At 37.1% G+C, this 24939-nt stretch overlaps 1 non-coding gene across 1 annotated transcript; it reads right to left on the bottom strand.

Moving 5' to 3' along the window:
* Positions 1 to 13231: 13231 nt before the first annotated feature.
* Positions 13232 to 13338, bottom strand: LOC141721902 (small nucleolar RNA R71). Its single transcript, XR_012574943.1, has one exon. It is a non-coding gene; the product is annotated as a small nucleolar RNA R71 (small nucleolar RNA).
* Positions 13339 to 24939: the final 11601 nt, after the last annotated feature.

The raw sequence follows: 24939 nt of genomic DNA on the forward strand, positions 1-24939 counted from the left end.
CTTATATCTAACAAACTGACTCTTAACTCCTGACTTTGAAGGTAAGGATTTTATGTTCTTATTCTTCCTGCAAAAGGATGCCAGATGGTTAGAACTTCCACAGTTATGACACGTTTTCCTAGGAGCATTAGGAACTGGCTTATAATCATTACTTTTATTCACACCTTCCTTTCCATTCCTATTTTTCCTAGGTGATTTTACCTTGTTTGCATTCTTAACATCTTTCAGCTTATGCTTAAGCTACTTCTTAGTCATTAAGCCTACGTTTACTTCAGTTGTCTTTTCCTGTTTTAGTTTGTCAAAAGTTAATTCCTTTTTAACTTTTGATTTCTCATTATCAGAATTTACAGCTATAAACTTAACAGGTTTTAACTTTGGCTTTTTTTAACAACTACAGGCTTAATATCTACAGTTCCTTTATCATTCTTATCCTCTCCATAACCTAAGCCCTCTTTCCAGTTTTCACTACTTAACAGATTCTGAGTTGTTCTGCCAGAGTTAGTCCAAGTCCTGATAATCTCTCTTTCCTTTTCTAACTCAGCTTTTAGAGATTCATTCATTTTAAGCACTTCATTCCTAACATAGAAAGCATCATCTCTATCTTTCTAAGTTTGATGGAACATGACTAACTCTTTTTCTAAATAATCATTCCTCTTTTTGCAAGCAAGATTTTCAGAAGTTAATCTTTCACATGTTAAAGTTTGATCTCTATAACTAATGAACATGGTTTTAAGATATCTTCTCAACTCATTAATATCATCAGTATGAAAAGCATAAGTAGTTTGAGGTACCTTTAATTCAGCAGCTTCAGAACTGCTTTCAACACTTGCCTTATCAGCATTTTCCATCAAGGCATAATTCTCCTCACTTTCAGAATCTGAGGTGTCTGTCCTGCTTTTCTTCTTTGTGACAAGAGCCTTGCCTTTGTCACTCTTCACTTTCTTGCAATCAGGAGATATGTGGCCTTTCTCACGACAGTTGTAGCATTTGATATTTGTATAATCTCCTCTGTCAGAATTTCCTCATCTTCCCTCAGATTTTCTGAAATTCTTCTTATCAGAACTTGTGCCTTTCCTGGAAAACTTCTTTCCCTTCCTGAACTTCCTATATGCAATCTTTGTGATCCCTTTCACCATAAGAGCACACAGCTTCATCATCTCTTCATCAGCATCCGTCTCAGGCAAGCTTTCAGATTCTGAGTCATCATTACTCTCAGAACTTGATGACTCAGTATCAGACTTTATGAAGAGAGCTTTACTCTTATCTTTCCTTGAGGTAGCTGCCTTGGGGGATTCTTCTTCAGCCTTAAGAGCAACTGTCCTTGACTTTCCTCCTTTCCTCTTGCTTCTTTGTTCCATCTCAAGTTCATGAGTCTTGAGCATTCCATAAATTTCATCAAGAGTTGTTTCATCAAGATTATAGTTGTCTCTTATTGTTGTTACCTTCAAATCCCAGCATTCAGGAAGAGCTAACAGGAATTTAAGGTTTGAATCTTCAAGATCATACTCCTTATTAACCAGTGACAAATCATTCAAGAGTTTGACTAATCTATCATATAAATTAGTCAATGACTCATTAGCCTTTGAGTCAAAGTGTTCATACTCTTGAGTGAGTATTGTCTTCCTGTTCTTCTTGATCGTATCCGTTCCCTGACATCTTATTTCCAAAGCATCCCATATCTCCTTTGCAGTCTTGCATTTTATTACCCTGTTTGACATTACATTATCAATAGCACTATGCAGTAAGTGTCGTACCTTAGCATCCTTAGCAATTGATTCGATATCTTCAGCAGTGTAATCACTTTTCTCCTTTGGTACAGACTTTGCTGCTTCACCTGCAACTGTAACAGCGAGCTTGGTTGGTTTGTGAGGCCCTTCCTTGATTCTATCAAGATATTCTGGATCTGTAGCTTCCAGAAACATGGTCATCCTCACCTTCCATATGGCATATTCAGATGGTCTCAATATGGGAACTCTGATAGTCTCATATCGGCTTTGAATTTGTGTCTTTGGAGGTTCTTCAATTTTGGTGGGCTTAGTTGGAGTTTCTGTTTCAGACATGATTGTGTTTGGATCTTAAACTGTTTGTGCGTTAACAGATAGGCTCTGATACCATTTGTTAGGTCACACACACCGTAGAGGGGGTGAATACAGTGTATAGTACAATCAAATCGAACTTTAATAACTCAAGTAACAGAAAACAAACTTTATTGAAACAATAAACTCTGTTACAGTATGGAACTGTTCTCTCTCAGTGATGAACAAATATCACGAGAGCATCTAGGGTTATAATAAATAATCTTCTCGATTGTGATAACACTTATAGTGTAAACCCTATGTCTGTGTTTATATACTACACAGTTACAAGATAATTGCTAATTGATATGGAATATAATTCTGCTTCCTAAAATATATCAATCAGATATCTTTTCTTCCAAGTATTCTATTCTTCATAAAATTCCTTCTTCATGCATATCTCTTCTTATGTTTGTCTCGATCTTCTTTCCTTTAACCAGCTGCCTTCCTTATCTGAACGTCCTTCAATACTTAAGTTCTGATATCCATCTTCTGATAATATAAGTACTGATATCCTTAAGTCCTGACTTCCAGTAAGTACTGATTTATCCTGTTTAAGTAAGATCTGAAAATTAAACATAAATCACATTAGCCATGACATTATCAAATATATCTAACACCTCCCTTGATGCTGAGGCATTTACTCACCCTGTTCCAGCTTATCAACTTCTAGCTGAACAAGGAAATGACAATGCAGAAAAGATGCTCAATTTGGTGCATACCACTCAGTCAATGCTAAGAGCTAAGGATGCCATCACAGCTTTGCCTTCTACAGCCGGTGATGTGGATTATGAGACTGGTGGTTCAATAGATTTCTTTGGTGATGAAGGTGGAGATAGTGAAGAAGAGGCATTGGACATAGGGGGAGAAGTAGGTTCTAGTTCAAGATCAGGAATGCCATCATGGGCATTTTTAAAGCACTGTGATGAGCACTACTTCAAGACAACCCTGATTCAACTAATCAATCAGACAAATACTGCTCTTCAAACCACTACAAATGCCAACACCAAGAAGCTCCTTCAAGCACATCTTGCTTCTCTGCAACTATAACAGATTCAAGGCTTCCAACATGCTAGAGATGTTAACACCATCAAGGGTGATATTTATGAGATGAAGAAGGCCATTTCAGACAAAATGGATTCTAAGCTTCCAGAAGCTACAATGCTTGACATCAAAAGGCAACTAAGGAAAAATTATGATCTTACCACAAAGATAGATGCTTTGGATACAAGAATGTCAGCTATGGAAGCATCTCTAACAGCCATTCATCTTCATCAAGCCCAACAGACAGATTTACTTCAGAAACTGGTGGCTGCTCAAACCTCCTCCTCTACTCAATTTGATGATAACAAAAAGGGGGAGAAAGGACCAAGTGAGGGGGAGAAGATTCAAATCCAAACCAGTAAAGTACTTGTGCCCATAATTACTTTCTCCAAGCCACCAGTAACAAATAGAATAGATCTGATCAATACAGCAGCAGCTAATTTAAGAGAAGCTGAAAAGGAGCAGTTGAAGCCAATCAACTGGGAGAAAATTGATGAGGACATACAAAGGAAGTTTGGGCTAGTAAAGGAGCTAGTAAAGTCAGCCATTTATCACTCTGAAGTCAAACAGATCTCTGTGAAAGAAATAAGCATGAACTATCTGGAAAGAGGACAACCATCCTGCATCAAATCTCCAAAGGCTGAAATTATTCTGAAGCCGAGGGTGAACTATCCAAAATCATCATTAAAGAACCCTTTGGATACAGTGTATGAGACACCTAAACCTGATGAGAAGAAGCTTCTGTCAAGGTCAATTGCCTTCTACAAGGATCCAGCCGATTCAGCTTTAAAAAGAAGAATTGCTAAAGTTTTCAGGAATGGGAAAGAAATTTGTGTGGTGGCTGGACATCCTCAATTTGCTCAGGCAAAAAGAGAAGAAAAGGCAAGATTGAAGCTGGAAAAGAAGCAAGCTATTCTAGATGCCAAAAAGGCTAAGCAAAAGAAAGAGCAAGCTGCTATCTTGGCCAAGCTACAAGCTGTGAAACCAACACAACATATTCCTTCTCAGCCATCTGGAATCACTAAATCTCAAGATCCAAAGAAGCAAGCTGAATCAGAACAGAAGTAATCTCCAAGATACAAGGAATTGGCCAAAAGAACCAAAAGGAAACTGGATTTTGTTAATAATAATTGGATGATCAGTTTTCTAAGGAATCCACTTCAACTACAACTCAAGTATCAAAACCCTCTGTGGTATGTGAAGACATCAAGGTGGTGGATCCTTACAGGAACATTCATGGTGAACCCATTGTGTCTAAGGATGAACCAATAGACTGGGAGAGCCTACCAATTCCTGACTTCAATTTGCCAATCCTTAGCAAGCCAAAAAGAACAAAGTCAAGAGCAGTCAAGAAAGTGAAGTTGTCACCTCTCAAATCCAAATCTCTTGTCAAAGCTCAATCTAAAGTCAATAAGGGGGATTGCATGTACTTATGTGACATCAAGGAATTCTCTGATCTAAATCTCTATCTAGATGAACTAGAAGAAGTGAGAGGGATTGATGCATATAGAAACCTACCTGAAAGGTTAGTTTTCAAGTACAAGAGAGGAAAGAAGATTCAATGGCCACTTCACAGGATCCTTCAAGAAAGTGAAGCTGTACTGATTAAGGTTTATTCATCTTTCAAGAAGAACTTTGGGTTCAATGTAACTGCAAGAGCATTGGTTCTAAAGAAGATTGAAGAACTGAGGATTTTTAGAGCTAAAGATGCACTCCCAAAGACTCTAATTATTCCTTTCACAGGAAAAAAAGTGCATCTAAGGCCCTACTGGTTGATGGAGTTCATGGATGACAAAGGGGTTAGAATATTTTTCAGATTAGAAGACCAATTGAGCATCTCTAGCAGTGAGACTCTCTTGGAGATGCAAGAAAAGCTAAATCTCTCAGAATCTGATGAACTGGAATTCCACAGACAGCTCCAAAATCAGATAGATGAAAACAACAGAAAGCTTGGAAAGAGATCCAGACCTTCAAGGAACTAGATAAATCTGCTCAGGCTAGAGGAGCACCTTGAGAAAGACTATGAGCTAAACTTTGTACATTTTGTTAATTGAAGAACTTTACAGTTTTTTCTATCTACTTTCAAAGTTGTATTTTTTAGGGTATTTTGTTATCATCAAGTTTCTGTTAATTTATGGCTACAATTCCAGTAGACATAAATTGGGGGAGATTGTTGTGTATATATTATGAACTTGATGATTTCATTAACAAAACACCTTGGTAGATTTTACTTAGTGAAAAATGTAGCACTCGACGAATAAGGATAATAGTCCCGACGGATGACTCAATGTAGTCCCGACGGATGATGATTTATTATCCATCGGGTGAGTAGCTTATGTAACAATAAGTCTGTAGTACATTTCTACATACACATTGTTTATATTCTGTAAGTAGTACTCAAGTCATGTTGATTTTAGCTAGATATGTAGAATAGGTTGATTAATTATACATAGATGATGTCTTGTAATCCTGCATAAATGAAATGAAGTCAAGTGCCAGATTGCTACCCGACGGATGAACAACAATGCCATTCGACGGATGATCAACTAGACAACCCGACGGATGATCATGAACTCGACGGATGATCCTGAACCCGACGGATGATCATGAACCCGACGGATAAAGAATTCAAACATCTGTTGATAGTGACAACATAGTCACATGCGTCGAGTGTATGCAAATGGAATGTGGTAGCCTATTCAACTAGGTTTTCGAGAACAAAGAAGCATTACCATTTCCATGCTATTATGAAGATATTCAAAGATGCTGGAATAGAGTAATGAAGTAGCATAGTATTAGACTCGATAGTTTTTGTTTTATTATCTTGTCTTATTGCTTTGTAATCTTGGTGATATATAAACCAAGAAGCAGAAAATAGAACAACTAACAAAAACTAAGCAACCAAGGGAGAAACATTTGTAAGCTGTATTCTCAGTATTTCTCTGTATTCTTAGTTGTTCAACATTTGTAAGCAGCTGTGAGCTTTTTGTTACATAGAGTTCTCTCGATATATATTATATATCTCTGGTGAATACATTCAAATCCACCAGAAAATTTTTAAAGACTTGTGTTTTTAATTACTTGTATTTTGATTCATTTCAAGTTATTATTCCGCACTCTGCAAATCAATTCACACTGATATATATATTTAAGTTAGAACAATTTTATTTGTGAAAAAGTTTCAAGAATTCCATTCAACCCCCCTTCTGTAATTCTTGTTGCAATGTTAAGGGACTAACAGTATCCTCTCTTTATCTTCTAGGGGTGGAGAAGGGACGATATAATAATCAACCCTGTGTTTTCGAACCTCCTTGACAATCCACTCTGTAAGCTTTCCTTGTCTTATCAGCTTCTTGATTTCATATTTCAATTGTCTGCAATCAGCTGTATCATGCCACATGGCCTCGTGGTATGCATAATACTTCGAAGTATCCCTCTTGTTGTAGTCTGTGAGAGGGGCTGCTTTCCTAAACACCCCTTTTCCAGCATATGTAGCATATATGTGGTCGATGGAGGCTACCGGAGGGGTATGTGTCTGCCATTTTCTTGTATAGGGCCTCCCCGAATCTTTGTTCGTCTCTTTTCCCCTGGCAGACTTCTTGGGGCTTGAACTACGCTGATACATCTTCCTCCTCTCATCAGGGCTCGAGGACCGGTCTCTCTTGTCTCGATAGTTCTCGCTGATTTTCATCTCCCTCATTGACTTCTCTACCCTCTTAAAGGGTTCAGCTTACTCATAGAATTCTGCCAAGGTCCTTGGCTCGCTAGCTTGGAGGCTTTTCCAAAATTTTGACCCTTCTTTCAACCCCGCTATCAGAAAGTTCTTGATGGTCTCTTCACTAGAACCTCTCATCCTAGGAACTTCATTATTGAACCGGCGAAAGTATTCCACCAGAGGCTCCCCCTCCCTTTGTTTAATGTTGGCTAGCGTGGCCATAGGAGGAGTAGTGGAAGGTGGATTGAAATTGTCAAATAAATAGGTCTTCCAAATGCCGCCACGTCCTTATGCTAGTCGGTCCTAACTTGGAGAACTATTGTTGGGCACTCCCTCAGAGTGATGCTGCAAAAAGTCTGCAGTGGGTTGGCTCTGGCACCTAATAGACCTCCATCTCTGTGTTTCCGCTGGGTCGGCTTCTCTGTTGAACAGAAGATCGGGGTTGTGCCTGAATACTCGAGACAAGGAAGATGATCGAATGGCAGCCGTGAACGGAGAAGGGGCCGTTGAGGGCGGGGGTCCCCTCTTCTCCTGTTCCTTCTGATCTAAGATTCTCCTTAGGTCACCCATTCTAACGACTCTGTCACCATTTGCATTACTAGAGTGGTGAGAACCCTGAGGTCGCTCGTGGCGTCCCCTTTCTCCATCTTGTACATGCGACTTCTCTTCATGATTATCTCTGCGCCTACGTCATCCCTCCCTCTTGGGTGGGGTGCACTGTCGTATTTTTGGAGGAGTCACTGCACGCCCTCTTTTTAGGGTTTTCTGATCTTTGGGCTCCTTCTCTTCTCTCTCTTTTTTGATATTCTCCAATTTTATCCTGAAGTCATGCTCACTTAGCTTCTTACCCACGCGGTCTAGCACACTAGTCGACCTTGCCTCAGACGTAGATGTCTTCTGCTCCGATCTCTTAGAGATCTGGCTGCCCCGCATAACCCAATCACGAGGTATCTCTTCCTCTTCTAGTGATGCCTCTTTCTTCTGCTTAGTCTCGATTGTTGCGTCATCAAACTCGTGAATCAGCCTCTTTTGGGGAACCTTTCCCTTTCAGCTATGTTGAGAGAGCTTGAAGCGGCGAGCCTTGCGCTTGGCGTTCCGAACTGAGCTTTTCTCTACCCTTGACATCCGGACGTTGATCTCGTTCATCTGATCGGCCAGGTCTTCAAGATATGTCATGATTTCCTGCCTGTCCACGGTTGCTATTGGTGGAGGTGGCGCCTGATTCTCTTGGGGCGTGTGCTCGACCTCGTTCTGGTCCTTCTTCTTGCCCCCGTTTCCTGGTGTCACCGCTTGTTTGCCTTCTTTGGTCATCTCTTCTCCCTAAGATGAAAACCCCTCCTTCTAGCGCCAAATGTTATAGGGAGAATTTCGTATAATAATGTTATGGAGGTTGATGGTCAGAACAAGGGTCAAGGACGATATTTGAAGGCGGAGGAAGGTTGTTTTATGGTGGTGGTTGAGCTTGTATGTTGACTCTTTAAGAAAGAATAGGGTTTGTGTACGTACCCTATTTATAGGGATCAAGCCTTACGTAGGTCTTGGGGAAAAAGTCACGTAGGCTATGGTTAGGGTTCTTCAACCCGTGCAGCCCAAGCCCATGATAAAAGTCAGACCTTAATCCAATTAGTCAAGTAAATCTCGACCGGCTCCACACGCTTCCTACAATCTCGCGGCATCTTCGCATTTCTTCCCATAATTATAGGAACAACCCGTGTCGGCCCCAAAATCTACGAGCAACTCAATCATCTATGAGTCACTTTCCATGCTGCACACAAAGTCCTATAATGCGGGCCGACCTGGTCGCCTCGGACCGCACCGCCTTCCTTTTCAATTAATAAATACAGTGTTTCCTTCATTTTCATAAGATGTGGGCTCATGGGCCCAGCCCGCATGTGGGCACCTGATTCCAGCTCATGTGTGAGCACCTGAGCCCAGCTCATGTATGGGCACCTGAGCCCAGCTCGTGTGTGTGGGAACCTGAGCCCAGCCCGCGTGTGGGCACCTGAGCCCAGCCCGCATATGAGAGCCCAGATTACAAGTGTGAGCCCAATTCTCATGTGAGAGCCTACTGGCTCACATGTCACGAGCCCAGCTCGCATGTGCTGGCCCAAGTCAGATTAATCCACGATTCTAGCCCACACATGAGAGCCCAACTATTCAATGTTCCCATGGGGACCTGTTTAGGGCCCATGACCGAAAGCGGGCATAACACAATGTATGGATACTTTTAATAAAACATTAAACATATTAACCATAGTTGTACTTAAAAAAAATTTCACACTTAATATATTAGTATCAGTGAGTTGAAGATAAAGCATTGCTTACTTAGAGGAGTTCTAAGTAACTTCACATATACAAATACTTCACAATTAGTTTGTAGTTCAAATCTTAACTAAATATCTTTAACTGATATAAGTCAAAAATTTGAATGCAACTAGTCATGCTACAATCATGATTCCGTTTTCAATTAATTCTGGAGATATAACATTGCTAAACTCACTAAAACGAAGCTCTCATAATTAATTAATAATAATTTAGTTACAATCAATATACTAGATATTAATGATTAACAGTTTTAGTTGTAATGAATCATGCTGCTTATTTATCTTAAGTTAATTTGAATAATGGAGCAACTAAAATCATTGAATTGCTTCATTTTTCATAATCCAAAAAATAGAAAATAAATAATAAATAAATATTAATATCCACTAGTTAGATATTAGCACTTAAATATTTATAATTATTCTTGAATAATTGCCAATAAAATATATGATTTATACACATGGCAATCATTTTCCAAATAATACTTAATTTTAGAAATACTTCCTAAGAATATAATATTCACTAATACTAAAAGTGTTACAATTATTTGTAAATGATACAAATAACTATGTTGCATATTATTTTACTTTAATTTAAATTATGAGATTGATTATGACATGGAATTGTCTACCATCATAATTTAAATAAATAGAAATAATGTTCAAACTTTATGCTAGTAGACTTAATTACCATAAATGTAAATGATATTATAATCACAATGTAAATGACATTGCACATTGGAATCTTGAGAACATTATATGTTATCTATTTGCATTTGAGAAAATCAGTGATTGGTCATACCTCTATTACTTGTTATTATACCTGAGTTGCACTGATCAAGCGTTAATGGATATTGTTGGTAGGTAGTCTTGGCATGTTCGAAATCTTCCAAAAGATCCTTGACTTACTTGTATTACCATCATTCTTTTGGTTTACTTCTATTACTAAAAGAGTTTTTCTTTTGGCTTGCTTGAGCTCCTAAAAGAATTATTTTACTGGCTTGCTCGAAGTAATTCCAAAAAAATTGCAACTTTTTCAACACGCTCCTCCATACCTACTCTGCAATTACTTAGCAAATAACTTGCACAAGTTTTTGTTAGTATACCAACATATAATATTATCATGATTTCACTACACATATATAACATCATGTTTGTGCCTAATGATATTGAGAGATAATTGTATGACGACTTTACTGGTTCATGTTCAATTTTAAATTCAGTTAGAGTGCCATACCATGTCCTTGACGATTGCTTGAGTAAGATACTAGTCCATTCCAACCTGAAGTGAGCTTGTGAATAAGAGATATATAAAGTCTAGTTAATTTGTAATTACAAATTCCAGGAACTGTTGTACATTGACTTCCTCTTTTGACTCACCAACCAGAAGTGCGCTTGTTCATATTCACCTGTAAAATATTTAAGTTTGAATGTACAAGTTGCCAAATATGTCATAATATCCTCAAGTTTCATCACTGGTGAATTCTGTTAGAAACTACTTCCAGATAATAACCTAGCATCTAGTTTGGCCTTGTCCCTCTTAACAATGCCATTGTCATCCAGTTTGACTTCTGGTTATCCTTGTACCAATTGCAATATTGTTATTTGGTTTGGATACCAGCTTTCCTATAATCTGCTTTCTGACTGATTGAGTTCATCTTGCTCTGCAATCACCCAATTTGGATCTATCAGAGCTCCTGTAACTTTTTTAGTTTCTTCTTCAGATAGAAAAGTAGAAAAATAATCATTCATGCTCAGTAGCCCTTCTAATCATACTCCACCATCTGGTTCACTTAAAAACTAGACTCTGGAAATGGTTTTGACATCAAACCCTTTGTCTCAGCAGATATGTTCTTGTTGTGTCCTGTTGATTTATAATATGGTGTTGAGTTTAATTAATTGATCCTTCTTTTGGTCTCCCTAAGCTGTTGCTGGGATTTTCTGAAAATCCTTATCCTTGGTGAGTGGGTTCGTTGAAGTACTACGTTGTGTAGTTTTACTACCCACTTCTTGGATATGAATCATTGATAAGTGGAATGTATATCCACTTGGAACGCTTCTTATCAGCTTAAGTTGATGTTTTGGACTCCAGTATTTGGTATTTTTGATGTGTTTTATATTGAGTCATTACAGGGCATTAGTCGGAGGAAGAAAGGAGCTTTACAATGATTTTATGCTAATAAGAGGTCAGGAATGGAGTTGCGGAAAATAGCACGAAGAATGGAGTGCCAAAACAAGAAGCTGTAGAAAATTCCAGAGAGCAGGCGCGCCCGCGCCTGAAGGAGCGTGCCCGCACCCATGTGTCCAGAGAAGAAGCGCGCCCGTGCCAGGAAGGAGCATGCCCACGCCTGACAAAAGCTCCAGAATCCTGTTTCTACTATAATTTGGTGATTTGAAGAGTCCAGGTCAACCAAGGGCCTATAAATAAGAAAAAAAGAAGACATTTTTGAGAAGAAGGAAGCCAGGGAGAACATTAAGAAGACCTAGAGCACACGAGACGACTACGGAGAGGAAGAATTAGTTCATTCTTTTGTATTCTTCGATTTATGCGATACTTTTGGATGCTTGTTTTGTTCTTGTTCTAAACCCTAGTACTTTTTATATTCTTGAGTAGTATTTTGAACTTATTTATTACCATGTTTTCATTGGAACCCATGGTGATGATGTGTTCGATCATGAACTAATCGTTGTCATGGGGTTCTAGCGGATTTATTTATGGATTCCAATAGTTGATTGTTTTAAATCTTTAGTGTGTGGTGATATATGATTTTCTAGTTTGGTTGTGCTTATTCATCTTTGATGTGTAGCTAACATCTAAGATTGTTTGTTAATCTCTATTGAAGCGACAGTGAGTATATAGGTTTAGTACTTGCCATGCTAGCTTAGGTTTATGTATGAATTGGCATGCATGTTTATTAGCATAATTTTAACCTTCTTTCACACCCTATGTAATAATAATAGATAACTTGTTCTTAAACCGTTATGTTTTCAAATCTTATAGACATATAGGGTCTAAGTCTAAGTATAATTGGTGTCTACTCAACTTCTATCTTAATTGTGGATGTTTAGTAGTAGGGTATACGTATATCGAAAGATAGCGTATACTAATTTCGTGTTATCTGATTAGTTATCATCACCATAGCATACTATTGATAAAGACATTAACTTTGAATGAAATATTTGATGAAGTTAGAATCCCATGTTTTATTCTCATATAAGTAATTCACTTTTAATCTCTTAGTTAATGCATGCTAGTATAATCTCTTAAGTAGTTAATCAACTCAAATTTGTTACTTGTCTTAGCTGTGAACGATAATCATACATTGTTGCATAAGTGCATAATCTTAACTTAACCTAAACCAGTCTTTGTGGGAATGAACTTGATTTATATCTTATACGCTTGCGTGTATTTTTGCGTGTGTTTTTGTGCGAACAAGTTTATGGCATTGCTGCTGGGTATCGGTGTTAATTTTTAGTTTATGTGCATAACATCAGTGGTCATTGAAGTTCACTGACTCGGATTCTTTATCTTACAAGATTTATTTGTTTGTGTGTTTCAGGTACTCTAGAGAGCGTGTATGCGAACACGTTCTCAATCTCGTAAGGAAACACTAGAAGAAGTTGAAGAAAAGGTCAAAGAAGTTCTTGAAGAAGTTGAAAAAGTTGAAGAAGAAGTAATCATTGAAATGAGAGAACTAGTAGCAGAAACGAAAGCGTTGATGGATTATTCTCAACCGAAGATCAATGACATTCAATCTAGCATTGTCAGGCCATATATCGCAGCTAATACCTTTGAGATCAATCCCGACACAATTCAGATGGTACAGAATTCAGTCCAGTTTGGGGGTGCTCCAACGGAAGATCCCAATATGCACACGAGGGATTTCATTGAGATCTGGTACACCTTCAAGTTCAATAATATGTCTGAAGATTCTGTAAAGCTAAGACTTTTCCTATTCTCTCTGAGGGATAAAGCTAAGAGCTGGTTGCACTCTCTACCACCAGGTTCTATTGCAACATGGGAGGACCTTGCTCAGAAATTTCTTACTAAATTCTTCCCTATGGAAAAGACAACTGCAATCAGGAATGCTCTTACTCAGTTCGCGCAACAGTCGGGAGAATCTCTATGTGAAGCCTGAGAGCGCTACAAGGAGATGCTTAGGAAGTGTCCTCATCATGGAATGCCTGACTGAATGGTGATGAATTGCTTTTATAATTGTTTGGGAGCACAGTCAAGACCTATGCTCGATGTAGCATCAGGTGGAGCTTTCTGGGCTAAAAGCTATGAGGAAGATTATGAGCTGATTAAGATGATGGTTGTGAATGAATATCAGAATCTAACTCAGAGACTACCACAAGGCAAGGTAGCAGGAATTCTGGAGGTGGATACAGCTATGGCTATCGCTACTCAGCTAATGGCGTTGACTACGAAGGTCGATTCTCTGACCAACTATGATGTTCATCAGATAACTAGTGTTTGTGAGCTTTGTGCAGGTTCGCATGCGATGGAGCAATGTGCTATATCTAGTGAATCAGCTCAGTTTGTGAGCAACTTTCCGAGGTCGCAATAACCTGTTCCTGCTACTTATCATCCTAACAACTGCAACCATCTTAACTTCAGCTGGAGCAATAATCAGGGTGGTATGCAACAGCCATAACAACCATACCAACAGTTTGGAAATAAGCAATTCAATCCTCCTGGTTTTCAGCAACAGTATGCACCAAGGCAGAAATTTCAGCCACAGGAAATGCAACAAAAATCTCATGGAGGTGTCGGTTAATCTTCGAATGGAAAATCTGAATTGGAGAAGTTGAGGCTTATGTGCAAAAGCCAAGCGGTTTCAATCAAAACTCTGGAAAATCAAATAGGGCAAACTGCTAACGCCTTATTGAACCGACCATAAGGAACTCTTCAGAGTGATATAGAAGCTAATCTAGGCAAGAGGGAAGTCAAAGAACAGCTTAAGGTAATTACCCTGAGGTCTGGAAAGGTCGCGAGCCCCCAAAATCATCAAAACGCAAATTCTGAAAATTTATTCTCGAAGGCAGGCAGGCCTGCGCCCATACCAAGCACGCCCGCGCCCTGCCCTTTTCCAGAAAATGAAAATTCTGCTGAAACGGCTTCGCAAAAGGATGACAAGGTGGAATCGAAGAAGAATGCTGTTGAAAATAATACTCATAAGGATAATACAGGGGATAAACAAGAATATCCTCCACATCCATATCCTAAAAGACTTTAGAAGTAGAAGTTCGACAAGCAGTTTGTGAAGTTTTTGGAGGTTTTCAAGAAGTTGCACATTAACATACCTTTTGTGGAAGCTCTAAAACAAATGCTGAGCTATGCTAAGTTCATGAAGGGTATTCTATCTCGGAAGCTAAAACTTGAAGAGTTGGAAACTGTTGCTCTAACGGAAGAATGCAGTGCTGTGCTGCAACAGAAACTTCCTCCTAAGCTTAAAGATCCAGGAAGCTTCACGATACCGTGTACCATTGGAAATCTATCTTTCGACAAGTGTTTGTGTGACTTGGGAGCTAGCATCAATCTGATGCCCTTTTCTGTTTTCAAGAAACCTAGTCTACCTGATCCAAAACATGTAAACATTTCCTTGCAACTGGCTGACCGTTCCATCACTTATCCGCGAGGACTAGTGGGGGATATCTTGGTTAAGGTGGATAAACTCATCTTCCCTTCTAATTTTGTCATTCTAGACTTCGAGGAAGATAAGAAGATTCCCATTATCTTGGGGAGACCATTCTTAGCTACAGGTCAAACTTTGATCGATGTACAGAAGGGTGAGCTTACTATGATGGTTCAGGATCATGACGTGACTTTTAATGTCTTCAATGCAATAAAATTCCCTACTGATGAAGAGGAGTGCTTTAAAGTAGAGTTGGTCGACTCTGTAGTGACTTCGGAGCTTGATAAAATGCTAAGGACCGATGCCTTAGAGAGAGCCTTAACAGGGGAATCTGATAGTGAAGATGAAGAGGGGGCAGAGAAGCTGCAGTATTTGAATGCTTCTCCATGGAAAAAGAGATTGGATTTGCCATTCGAGTCTCTTGGATTAGCAGAGCTAAAGAATTCTCAGGAGCGTCTCAAACCATCTATTAAGGAAGCTCCCACACTTGACCTCAAACCACATCCTGATCACTTGAGGTATGCTTTTTTAGGTGATGCATCTACTTTTCCTGTTATTATTACATCTGACCTTTCAGGTAGTGACAAGGACAAGCTCTTGAGAATTCTGAGAGAGTTTAAATCATAGATTTGATGGACTATAGCAGATATCAAAGGAATCATCCCTTCTTACTGTATGCATAAAATTCTGCTTGAGGAAGGAAGTAAGCCAAAAGTTGAACAATACATAAGACTCAATCCTATCATGAAAGAGGTTGTGAAGAAGAAAATTCTTAAATGGCTGGATGCAGGGATCATCTATCCGATTTCTGATAGTTCATGGGTGAGCCCGGTACAGTGTGTGCCTAAGAAAGGAGGCATTACAATTATTGCTAATGAGAAGAATGAGCTCATTCCTACTCGGATAGTCACAATGGAGAGTATGCATGGATTATCAGAAACTGAATAAAGCCACCCGGAAGGATCACTTCCCTCTTCCATTCATTGATCAAATGCTTGGCAGGTTGGCTGGCCATGAGTATTATTGTCTTCTGGATGGGTACTCGGGCTATAATCAGATTTGTATTTCCTCGAAAGATCAGGAAAAGACCATCTTTACTTTTCCTTTTGGCACTTTCGCTTTCCATCGAGTTTCTTTTGGACTTTGTGGTGCACCTGCTACTTTTCAGAGATACATGATGGCCATATTCTATGATATGATTGGCACTAATATGGAGGTGTTCATGGATGACTTCTCTGTGTTCGGGACTTTGTATGACGAGTGCTTGCATAATCTTGGTTTGGTGCTGAAAGAATGTGTTGAGACCAATCCGGTGCTCAACTGGGAAAAATGTCACTTCATGGTATAACAAGGTATCATTCTTGGGCACAAGGTATCTAGTAAGGGTCTGGAAGTGGATAAGGCCAAGGTGGAGGTTATTGAAAATCTTCCTCCACCAATCTCAGTCAAAGGAATCCGCATTTTTCTCGGTCATGCGGGTTTTTATCGACGATACATCAAAGACTTCTCCAAAATCTCTAAACCCTTGTGCAATCTGTTGGAGAAGGATGTTCCCTTCAAATTTGATGGAGAATGTTTGGCTGTGTTTGAGAGCTTGAAGAAGAGTTTGACTATAACACCTGTTATTACTGCACCTGATTGGAATGAGACCTTCGAGATGATGTGTCATGCTAGTGATTTTACAGTTGGAGCTGTTCTTGGCCAGAGAAAGAAGAACATATTCCATGTGCTTTACTATTCTAGTAAAACCCTTAATGGTGCACAGCTGAACTACACTACTACAGAGAAGGAGCTTTTGGTAATTGTCTACGGTTTTGAGAAATTTCGATCTTACTTACTTGGGACAAAAGTGACAGTTTTTACTGATCATGCTGCTATTCGATACCTCGTCTTGAAGAAAGATTCAAAACCTCGATTGATTTGATGGATTCTCTTGCTTCAGGAATTCGAGTTGGAAATCAAAGACATGAAATGTACAAAAAACCAGGTAGCAGATCATCTATCATGTTTGGAAGATCAAGGTAAAGCTTCACAAGATAACACGTTAATCAATGAAACTTTTCCTGATGAACAACTTTTTAGGGTGCAAGAAGAAGAATCATGGTTTGCAGATATTGTGAATTATCTTGCGAGTAATGTTCCTGATTCTTCACCCGAAGAGGGTGATCCTGCCGACGACTAGGTATGCCTTGTATCCTTATTATTGCCTTCAATGAGGACATTGAATATTTTAAGTTTGGAGGTGAGGGATGATAATGTAAGGATTAGTTGTGTGTCGTGTTCATATAGATTCATATTGCATGTTTAGTTGTAGTTCGTTCATTATTTTTGCATGATTGTTCATATAGGTCATATTTGCTAATGTCATTATGTGAGTCCATGTAGTTGCATTTGCATGCATATAACATAATCCCTTAGGTTGAGCTGTTTCTGATTGATTGGTTGATTTTGATTTGAGTGTAGTGATGTCGAATAAAGGGATGATTAAGTCCTAATGAATTGATTCGCATGCCCAGAAACAAAGTTTTTTTCACAAGTCTTACATGTTGCTTTTGAACTAGATCATGATCATACTTGTTTGTTTCTTGAAAATTTAATCACTTGGTTATATTTATAATTTTTGCTATTCTCGTAATGACGTAGGAACACTGATTTTTAAACTAGGGGAAAACATGGATTTCATTGCTAATTATGAATAAAGCGAGGCGTCAAATGGCCAGTAGCTGGCTCATATTTTATGAGTAGTGTAGGGTTGAATGAGATGGAGCGAAACACACTCATTCAGAATAAAGGAAAAAAAAAGAAAAAAAAAGATAAAGAAAGAAAAAAAATATATGTGTTGTTATGTGTTTATGCAGAATTGACCAAGGGTGAGCTCTCTAATACTGGAGTAATTAAGTTCTAGGGGACTTTGTGCCTAGTGACCTAAGGATTGTATAGTCTGGGATCCGCTAACCTAACGCTCGCTACATGCGTATTATTGTATAAGTCTTTTGGGACCTCATTCATTGCACGGTCAAATAAGCATTTTGGTGTTTATGTTTCAGTATTATAGCATGAATCCTTGTATAACTCTAGTAAAATTGAGATGTTGTGAGTCATTATGCGTTTAACGTCTATTCTATTTATAAACTTGTGATTATTTTGGAGAAAAATAGGATACGATTATTGATCTAGTGTGGAGAATATATCTGTTAAGCATCGCATACATGCACATTTCTGGTTTATAAGTTGGTTTATGGGATTTAGTTGAACTCTATTTCGAGTAATTACATTCTTCGCGATATTTGCTTGTTGATTGGTTATGGTTATTCCGGGGGATTGTTGCATATTCATATTAGTTGCATTCATGCATTAGTTGTGTTTTTAGTGTTGAGTCTGTTTATGCTTGATGACAAGCATCGATTTAAGTTTGGGAGTGTGATAAGTGGAATGTATATCCACTTGGAACGCTTCTTATCGGCTTAAGTTGATATTTTGGACTCAAGTATTTGGTATTTTTGATGTGTTTTCTGTTGAGTCATTATAGGGCATTAGTCGGAGGAAGAAAGGAGCTTTACAATGATTTTATGCTAATAAGAGATCAGGAATAGAGTTGCGGAAAATCGCACGAAGAATGGAGTGCCAAAACAAGAAACTACAGAAAATTCCAAAGAGCAGGCACGCCCGCGCCCATGTGTCCAGAGAAGAAGCGCGCCCGCACTAGGAAGGAGCGCGTCCATGCCTGACAAAAGCTCCAGAATCCTGTTTCTACTCTAATTTGGTGATTGGAAGAGTCCAGGTCAATCAGGGGCCTATAAATAAGAAAAAAGAAGACATTTTTGAGAAGAAGGAAGCCAGGGAGAACATTAAGAAGACCTAGAGCACACGAGATGACTAAAAAGAAGAAGAATTAGTTCATTCTTTTGTATTATTCGATTTAGGCGATACTTTTGGATGCTTGTTTTGTTCTTGTTCTAAACCCTAGTACTTTATATATTCTTGAGTAGTATTTTGAACTTATTTCTTACCATGTTTTCATTGGAACCCATGGTGACGATGTGTTCGATCATGAACTAATCGTTGTCATGGGGTTCTAGCGGATTTATTTATGGATTCCAATAGTTGATTGTTTTAAATCTTTCGTGTGTGGTGATATACGATTTCCTAGTTTGGTTGTGCTTATTCATCTTTGATGCGTAGCTAACATCTAAGATTGTTTGTTAATCTCCATTGAAGCGACAGTGAATATATAGGTTTAGTACTTGCCATGCTAGCATAGGTTTATGTATGAATTGACATGCATGTTTATTAGCGTAATTTTAACCATCTTACACACCCTATGTAATAATAATAAATAACTTCTTCTTAAACCGTTATATTTTCAAATCTTATACACATATAGGGTCTAAGCATAATTGGTGTTTGATCAACTTCTATCTTGATTGTGGATGTTTAGTAGTAGGGTATACGTATATCTAAAGATAGCGTATACTAATTTCATGTTATCTGATTAGTTATCATTACCATAGCATACTATTGATAAAGACATAAACTTTGAATGAAATATTTGATGAAGTTAGAATCCCATGTTTTATTCTCATATAAGTAATTCAATTTTAAACTCTTAGTTAATGCATGCTAGTATAATCTCTTAAGTAGTTAATCAACTCAAATTTGTTACTTGTCTTAGCTTTGAACGATAATCATACATTGTTGCATAAGTGCATAATCTGAACTTAACCTAAACCAGTCTTTGTGGGAAAGAACTTGACTTATATCTTATACTACTTATGATCGTGTACGCTTACGTGTATTATCGCGTGTGTTTTTGTGCGAACAATCACCACTGCCATTATTTTCACCTCTAACAGCTTGGAGCATCGTGTTGTTAAACTATGCACTCTAAACTTTCAATCATCTTATATTGATCAAGCACAAACACCCTATAGGTTGTAGACTCCACTGAGTAGTCATGGAAAATATCCTCACGAGCCTTAGCGCAAACGCCAAGATTTTCAAACGAATAAAACATTTCATTATTTGCTTCTACAAAATATTCTCTTCCGGACACTTAAAAGTTATTCAGTGTTTGATAATGTTGGCCATTAACTCATTACTGGTCGTTACGTATACATCCTGATCAAGGACAGATCTTACCTCTAGCAAACGGTATTGACTTAAAGCTCTTAGTTACTTAAAAAGTCTTGATTTGCTTAACATTTTCATTGCAACTTTAATCAAGTTCCAGTTCTTTCTTTGTACAACTCCATTCTGACACAAAGTTTCTTGTTGCTAAATATTGTCTCTAAATATTCTTGTTGGTGCAAATATTATTTAGAATTGCTTCTTGAATTCAGTCCCTTTATCTGACCACAAAGTCTTTTTAGTTATAATTGCTTCTAGCTTGATTTTTTTTGGTATGATCAATCAGCATCTGTGATGTCTTGTCTTGAGAACACACGAACAACAACTTTGTATTAAGAGTTGTCATCCACCATCACTAAAATATATCTATACTTTGATGTATACATGACATTGACTGATCCGTAGAAATCCATTCGAAATATCTAGAAGTGGCTCAGTAATGTTAATCATGTCTTTACTTCTACGTGATGCTTTCTTTGACTTCTCTTTCTGACATGCCTCACATTTTGCATCTTGCTTGAATTCCAGATGAGGAAGTCCTCTCACCAATCCCTTTTCACAAAAGAATTTATTTTTATTGATGTTCAATGGTGAGAGATTCTAATGTCATAGCTAAACTCTTGTCCGATGAAGTTTTATAGTAGAAACCGTTGAATTTACCTTTGCCTGTAATTCCAGGTTAGCTATGAGCATATCTTTGCCTGTAATTTACCTTTGACATTTTGTTCTTTGTTGCAGAGATGTCTGATAAGAAGATTTGTGCATTGATTCTCCAGTAAGAAAGATGCTTCCAATTAATATCAGTGATACCAATTATTAGTTGTTATCAGTTATATTAATTGTTGAATCCATGATGATATTCCTTTTTAGCAAAGCTTTGTCCTGTAATGAAAACCTTTGATGTCATCTCCAAAGATTATTGACGAAATAGCTTTTGTCAATCATATTTGATTGTGAGGCTCTTTCTTCGATCATATGCCTTGAGTAACAATTATCAAGAACACATATGAGTCGATTAACTTGTTATGCCATGCACTCATAAATGAATTAAGAGTTCTCAGTATCCAACTTATTTGTTTGGGTCCAGATGAATTAGAGATTTTACTTTTAATATTAATAACAACAGCTTCAACCATAACATGCTTATTCTTATCTTTGACTGCCATTATCTCCATTTTCATATCCTTAGAAAAATTATCTCTAGGCTTGGAGAAAAGTGGTTCCTACCTTATATAAGGAGGACTAACAGTCTTTGCCCTATTGTAATTCTTGAACATGTTTTTTCTACGATTAATGCAATTACTAAAAGATGCATTCATGGCATTAAAATAAGCAAGCATTGCATTAAGAATACATGAAATTCATTCAGAAACATTACACATAAGAAATATAAAAGACAAACATGATATGGAATAAAAAGAATTAATAAATAAATTACTAATTATATCCAGTCCAACCATGTTGTTGTATGATATCTTGTTGTCTCTATTTCCTAAGTCAGTTATAAATACAGCTTGGTATACTATAAATTCTATTGACAATAAAGGTAACATTATGTTTGTTTGATATGAGTCTATCGTCTTAATACGTTTGTTATCATTACTATTCACATTGTAGACAGGCTTATCAAGATCAAGAACAGATAAACCATTAAACAAACGTGCAACCCCATAGGTAACATTATTCAATGAAAAGGAACAATTATAGTTATGAATCAAAAATGAAAAAACTTTCTTGTCTAAACAAGATCCCGAAATAATGATTCTGCAGATCGCAGGTACATAAAAACAATTCTCTAGTTCTAAAATGAGCCTAGTGCGCAACGATAAATGATTAGTCCCTACAGCTAAAGCATCAAACTTTGCTCAATTGCCAACACGTAGGTCAACTTCTCCCTTTTCCAATGTCCTACTTCCCACAGTTCCTGCACATTTATACAAATGTGAGAACCACATCCAGTATCTAATACCCATGAAGTAGAAGTAGACAAATTAACTTCTATAGCATAAATACCCGAATCAGAAGCACCAACAGCCTTCTTCTTCTTCTTCTTCTTCTTCTTCTTCTTCTTCTTCTTCTTCTTCTTCTTCTTCTTCTTCTTCTTCTTCTTCTTCTTCTTCTTCTTCTTCTTCTTCTTCTTCTTCTTCTTCTTCTTCTTCTTCTTCTTCTTCTTCTTCTTCTTCTTCTTCTTCTTCTTCTTCTCTTCTTCTTCTTCTTCTTCTTCTTCTTCTTCTTCTTCTTCTTCTTCTTCTTCTTCTTCTTCTTCTTCTTCTTCTTCTTCTTCTTCTTCTTCTTCTTCTTCTTCTTCTTCTTCTTCTTCTTCTTCTTCTTCTTCTTCTTCTTCTTCTTCTTCTTCTTAATTTTGTTTCTGCCTTTTTCCTTTAAAAATAATTCAAAAATTCAATTTTTAATTTTTAAAAATCATTTCTTTTAATTTCAAAAATTATTTAGTTATTATTTTAAATTCAAAAAATTATTTATTAATTATTTTAAATTCTAAAAATTATTTTCTTTTATTATTTTCAAAAATCCAATTTGATTTAATTATTTATAATTTATTTTAATTAATTATTTATGAATTTAATTAATTGATTAAATCATTTAATCAATAAATTTTATTTGTTAATAGTTAACAAAATATAAATTATTTATAATTAATTCAAATAATTCCTAAAAATTATTTTGAGCTTTTAAAATTTATATTAGGTTATTTTAAAATCATTTAATATTATTATTAATTGATTTATTTCCATTTATCTCTTATTTTATTCGTAATAAATAAATTGTTTGTCCGTTTAATACGAAATGAACGCGTATAGACTCAGAAAAATATTCCGCTTTCAATAAAAATACTTCCAAGACCTAGTTTCTTTTGTATTGAAAGGTCATTTGATTCGTGAGTCATTATGAGTCAATATTTGACTGATAAATACTATTGGTAACTGATTTCAATTCTAAAAGCACTGAGTCCTATCTTCTGACGACCCGACTTATATGATACATGAATTATGTGATTACGTGTTATATGAATAACATGATTATGTGTTATATGATATGCATGCTATCTGTTTATAGTTTTAAAATGCCATGATTAGTTATAAATGATCGGGCAGATGTCGAGACGTATAGTTACGTCGATTGAGTTTGGTTCTGTCAATTAAGATAGTCCTTTCTGTTTATAGAATCAAGTAGCAAGGAGCGTAGTCAAGTGTTAGACGGAATTGATAGCCAGCAGTTATAAAACAAGGTTACAGTGGGAAGTTATTGAGCATACCAGGCAAGTTTTCTCCCCTAAAATTCAGAATAGTTTATTATTTTACGTATTCAAAATATTAGAATTGCTTATAAATATTTTGGTAATGCATTAGATACCAACAATCATTTGATTATTTGAAATTCTTTTTATTCTAGCAATCATTTTGCTAGAACAAATTCTTTTGATTCGATAGATAGTGAATAACTATGCTATCCAGATATACTTTATATAGTGAAACTTTGCGATGAGATTAGAAAATAACTATTTGTCCTAGTTATTTCATCATCAATTGATGCAATTACTCCGGACCATGTGAAATGGGGAGTTAAATGGATAAGGATGTCATTGATACGACTCCTTTAATCAAAATTGTTTTGTGAATTAATTATTGGTTAGCGTAAGAGGCCGATGCACCTGTCCAGCGTGAGCTATTATACGAAAGTGTAATATCTTGCAAGTCGAGTATATGCTTTTTTGTGGATATCCAATAGGTACGGTATGGCTGCGGGATACCGATACCTATATTTACGGTATGGTTGCGGGATACCGGTGCTGTTTCATGATTGATCATCAGGCACAACATAGTGCATAATTGTGTTTTGGTAAAAATGTTGCTTAAACATTAAAGCTTATATTAGCTTCTGGTTTTACTCAAATATTGTTATTGTTCAATTATAAGCTATATACTGCTTGCTGAGCATTTTTTCGCTCATACTTGTTTATTATTCTGATCTTTCAGCTAAGCCAGATCAGGCTTGAGGTCCAGGTCTCACCAGGAGAGGTGTACGTGTAAATAGTTTGGTGTGTTTCCAGGTAGCCTGTTTTGGGACGTGTGATTAGTTTAGAGGTTTGTAATATAATCTGAATAATTTGTAAAACTAAATAGACTTATGACTTGTAATAACATTAGTGCCTGTTTCATACTATAACCTGTGATCGATCTAGTTGCATGCAACGGGTCATATTTATTATTTTATCCCGTTGTGCCTATTATATTATGGTTTATCAGTCAGTGACTCCCAATTCTAGACCCCAGATTTAGAGGGCGTCACAGGTTGGTATCAGAGCTACAGGTTATAACCACTGAAACGGGTTTAGGTGTTGTCTTAAGTAAGTCATAGGAAGATCACGTAAGATAGGCACGTATAGTTTAACTCTTATAGAGTTAAGTTTAGGTTATTGGGCTCGTTTATAGCTAAGTTGTTCAGGTTTCATGTTTTGCATTAGCTTTAGGCTTTTGTGCCATTCATTTGCTATTAGTGGGAATTGATAAAAGAGGTTGGAAGGTTGTGTTGCAACCCTATCCACCATTTTTTGGTTTATTTGAAATTTGAGCAAGAGTTGGAAGGTTTGAAAAATTCTTCGTTAATTTTTCTTTGTGTTATTATTCTCGAGATAATAAGCAGGATTATGTGATAATCGTATCGCATGTGTTAATATGGTAGCAAGTTTATGGTATTTTGGAAAAGAGATAATGCGTGAGAATTTTGATATGCTAAAAGATTGCTATATATTTGACACTATGCTTGACATATTATTATATAAGTTACTCATTTTCTTACCAGAATAATGTCACCAAAGAGGAGGAATAATTCAGGAGAGGATCGTACCGAGAGTCGTACAGATCCAGCGATTGTCCAGATGTTGGGACAGATGCAGCAAGAAGTGTTGCATCTCACGAACCAACAGCAGCAGCAACCAGCAGCTCCACCTGCGGTGACTTTTAAGCAATTTCTAGCTGTGAAACCACCTGAGTTTAAGG

Source organism: Apium graveolens, chromosome 4 (assembly GCF_009905375.1).
Source record: "Apium graveolens cultivar Ventura chromosome 4, ASM990537v1, whole genome shotgun sequence".
NCBI classification, from domain to species: Eukaryota; Viridiplantae; Streptophyta; class Magnoliopsida; order Apiales; family Apiaceae; genus Apium; species Apium graveolens.